Consider the following 4,773-nt stretch of genomic DNA (forward strand, 5'->3'; position numbering starts at 1 on the left):
CAAATTACCATCAGACAGATTAGTAGGGGAAAAACCAAAGTTAATTACATAGGTATGACATATCTACCTGACGGTAAATTCTACAGTAAATAGGACAAATGAGGGTTATTTCTATTTTGAATTAAGGAAATTGGGTTGGGACCTGAGGCTTCAAAGAGTGAGGGCGGGGGGGATTTGTACGACAAAAAACAGATGCTCTATGACTTGGAATTTGCCTGCCACGATGCAAGGTCTCTCTGATGGAATGGTTATTTTTGGCGATAGTCCTAAATCCGGGTCACACCGCCAGCCTGCACCCTCCCAGGTAGGTAAGGCAGTGGTGACAGTTGTTCCTGAAGCCCAGGGCCTCACCTGGCCTGGGTGCCACGTGCCCCGGGGACACCTTGGAAGCCTGCTCTGAAGGTTTGGGGGAGGCCAGTCTTCCCCATTCGACCTGGGGGTGTGGTGTGTTCTGGGGCAGGGCCCACAGGGTGAGGAAGGCAGAGCCGCTGCTGGCTTTTGTCTTAGCATCTGGGGCCAGACAGCAACCTGGAAGCACCTCTCAGGGAGCAGGGCTTGGCCAAACGCTGGACACGCAGGAGAGCAGACTGATCCGACGGAGGAGGGTTGGGAGACGCAGGGGCGAGGGAGCAGGAGAGGCGTCTTCAGATGGGGTAGCATTTGAAATGAGGTCGAAGGATGTGTAGGACTTCCTCCCTGCAGCTGTGAGGAAGGTGAAGCGGGCAAAGGAGGTGGAGGTGCGCAGGGCACAGTGCCCCAGTGAGAGGGAACACGGCCTGCCTGTCAGACGACCACAGGACGCGAGCACGGCGGCCTGCACAGCCGGCGGGTGGAGTCCTGAGTGGAGGTGGAGGTGAGCAGAGGCTCACGTCGGGCTTCCATGGTCCAGATCCCCACGGCCTTCAGCCCCAGCCTGGGCAAGTTTCTAGAATTTTCTGAGCCTCACTTTTCTCACCAGTTAAATAGCACACCAGGCTCGTGCCCACCTCGGAGGGCAGACTGGGGAGTGAACGCCAGCGTCAGCTCAGCTGGTGTTTCCCCAGTCTCAGTGTTGCTTTTGTGGCTCTGGCTGAGCAGGTTATGTGACAGTCCCCAGGCAGGGGAGCTCAGGTGGGGGGGCGTCCTGTGCACCTGTTCAGCCGTGAAGCCTCCTCTGGAAGCCATATGGTTGTGTAAACTAATGGTAATTCGGTAGAGGTAAAAAAAAACAGAAAACAAAAACATACTCCTTGCAGCCCCGCGTGACACAGTCCCTGGGGTGGACAGGGTAGCACAGGGGGGCAGGCGGGGAGACCTGTGAGTTTCTGTTTCTCACGCCCTCCCCTGCGTGTTCATTCTCAGGCACAGTCCCCTGGTTTTTCAAAGTGCAGAAGGACATTGCTGTGCAGCTGCGATGGGCTGGGACCCGCCGCTCCTGGCCAGCAGCCTGACTGCACAGTGCCCTCTGCTGGCCAGTCCAGTCACGGCGCGTTGGCTCAGTACCTGCGTGTTGCTGCGGCAGCTGGCTGAGACCTCCGGCCAGGTGGGCAGCTGGGGGCCACCCAGGGAAGTCACCGTGCTTCTTCTGGGACAGTTGTTGCGTGCAGGTACGCTGCATCCTTGGCTCCAAGCGTCCGCTCGGTCTCTTCTTTCCGTCTGGAACAGGCGGTTCCCATTTGTTCTGGGCTTGATCGTCTTTCTAGGAAAATGTACAGAAAGTGGCACATCCAGAAATGTCGCTTCAAAGATGAGCACCACATGTTAAAAGCAAAACACAGATTTTACCTAAACCTGTTCTTTTGAATTTCTTAAATTGGATCTCTTTTGGCTTTTACATCGTAGATAGGAGAATCTTTTGCTTTATTATTATTATGCTTAACGCATGGGGTTTAAAGTAAAACCAGCTATCAGTGTTAGCTTCAGTGAGCCGTGAGTAGGATATTGTAACCTAAGTGTATTGAATTTGTGTGTAATGTTTTCTGGTGTGTAAGGCGCTTTTCACGTATATTCTCTTTTGCTCATAAACATGTGTGTCATCCCAGCTACCCAGCAACTCACTTCTTGCTGCACAAGCATAGAATGTGTGACTCGAACAACAGGTCTTTTCCCTTCAGATCCCACCTCTTTTCCTTACTACCAGATTACAACTAGCACCTGGCCCTCAGAGAACACTTCAGAATGCAGAATAACGCCTCTGGTCAGAGTGGTGTTTGAGATTTAGCTTTCTGCAACAGAGAGCATATTGATCAGCGAATCTTTTAGTTAACATCTTCTAGAAGTTAGTAAATGTTAGTAAATTAGTAAATGTTAGCTACTTTGCTTACGGCTCGTAGAAGCACCTATCAGCACGAAGACATTGAATTGCTGGGATGACGAGGATTCTCTACAAGACTGATACAGGAATTAGCCGAATGATAGAAGGGCGTGGGAGAGGAGGAGCGCACTAGGGTGCGTGTAATTCAGGGTTAGGAGGCAGGCACCAGAGGCCAAAGTTGGGAGACTAGAATTCACTGCGCTGTGGCTCGGGCACAGGTCTCCGGGTGCCGTGGTTGGCACTTGAGGGCAGCACAGCAGCCTCCTCACTTGGGCTAACAGGGGCCTCTGTTGACCTCTGCTCAGCCTCCTGGACTTCAGTTCTATGTGGGCTAAACAAGAGAGGAAGCGGTGGACTTGACTTACTCCAGAGCGCTGTGAGAAGCCAGAGAGGGGGGCAGCGTGGCCACAAGGCACCGTGGGCGAAGGGGCTTTTGTTTCTGGGGTGTCCCCACTGATGAAGTGAAGCACTTCTTTCGGTGTCTAACTACAGGTGGATGAACTTCTGCACTACGGCTCCACAGATGGCGTTTCCAGAGACAACACCTGGGAGAGCCAGACGTACATCCGCTTCCAGAGTAACCCTGGGGTTACTGTGATGATCAAGCCCGAACACAAGGTGGAGGATGTTTTGGCTTTGGCCTGCAAGGTAATGAAATTGCTGCAGAAACAGACTTCGAACACAGAATAATGCATTCTGATGAGCGTGCTGTTTAAGACGTGGTTTTCTACAGTAGACAACAAGTGGACACTGATCAGCGAATCTATTAGTTCCCATTCTCTGGAAGAGCGGGTTGCTACATCATGAGCCCGAGCTGTTTTACTGGAGTTCTGTGTATACCTTGCTGTCTGGAAGAATTGAAAAGCCTGTTGTTATTTCTTAGGCAGGTTAGTTCTCTATCAGAAGCTGGCCTGACTTCGAGGTGGTTAGACTTATGTTGAGTAGTTCTATCAAGTTTCTCTACATTAAACAAGTAACTTTTCAGTTGGTTCATGGAGACGGTTATGAAATGATCCTTTTATTTGTTAAACTAACTGCATTTGGTTTCTGAAAGGAAGTTTCTGTTATGGTAAGTCTTAAAGTGAGCCCCTGAAATACTGATAGATGAGACTCTCTCTGGTGGCCTTGGGGGTTAAGTCTCAGCGCTATCACCACTGGGGCCTGACTTTGGTCCCCAGCCAGGGAGTGACCCACTCGGTGCAGCAGACCTCTCCTGTCTCCCCACCACTTCCCTCAGCAGTGAATTTCAACAAATTCACTGAATTTGCTCCCCACTCTGTCTCTGGTGAGTCCTTCCACCTCTGGCCTAGATCCCAATTCTTCACTGCAAAAATAAATACATGTTTTTTGAAAAAAGAAATATGGCAAAGTTTTTTTTTTTTTAAATATTGACAAGAAACTTGACATCATCAGAGCTGAATTGTTTTTAGACCACCAGATGGTGTAGTAGAGCTTTAAGTTTTCAGAGAAAATGCACTCAAATAGATGAAATGACTAAAAAAAAAAAAGCCATGTAGAATTTGGCTACTCTGCCACATACAATTAAGAAATGAGCATTATCCTTAATCTCAGTCCTCCTTGGAATCTGTAAGCCTTGGTGTACCAGGACTTTATGTGGCTTGTAGCATTTGATTTCCATTTACTCCATTACTCCACTATGAAACATTTCTATTCAGGCGGGAACCAATATCGTTCTCTACCGAAGATATCGGTTATTAAGTTGATAAGCTTTCCACGTGACACAGGGTGCCAGAAGCAGCAGGTGGGTAGGACAGAGCCGAGGCAACAGCTTCCCGATGAAGACGTGCATGAGGAGAGTGAAGGTGGGAGCGAGAGGGAGGCTGCACACATTTTCCTTTTGAAAGGTTTTAGAGCAGGAGATCCTAGTTCTGATGCGTCGACGATGTGATTCTCCACACATGTTCACGTTTCTTTAAAGTAGTGATGGGAGAAATGACTTGGAATCAGGTACAACTACTCCATGAGGAGAGCATTGGCTGGGACTGTAGGAGATGCCCACTGTCCGGTGTGTTCTACCACCAGCTTGTTCTACCACCACTGTTATTTTTAGTGACAAGCAGTATCATTTCGAGAAAACCTATGAAAACAGTGATTTTTCTTTTCTCTCCTGCACATTTAAGTTTGAGCTCTTTATGAGCTGAAATTCTACAAATCAGATGCGGTGCTGCTTTTAGAATTCCATCTGATTTTAAATGAGCCTACTGAGAAGGACGCTTTTGCAGAGAACATTCAAAATCTGAAGAGTTGTCTTTTTCTTTTCAGATGAGACAGCTGGATCCCAGCCACTATGGCCTACAGCTTCGAAAAGTAGTAGATGAAAACATCGAGTCCTGTGTTCCAGGACCCGGCGAGTTCATGCAAGAGCAGGCAAGTTTGCGGCGGCCTCACGGGAATTTGAGCCACGTCCGTGACCCCGTGATTAAAAACACAGCGAATTGCGTTAATGTTGGGCTTCGTAT

This window comes from Condylura cristata, unplaced genomic scaffold, assembly GCF_000260355.1.
Source record: "Condylura cristata isolate star-nosed mole 26May11 unplaced genomic scaffold, ConCri1.0 scaffold00001, whole genome shotgun sequence".
NCBI classification, from domain to species: domain Eukaryota; kingdom Metazoa; phylum Chordata; class Mammalia; order Eulipotyphla; family Talpidae; genus Condylura; species Condylura cristata.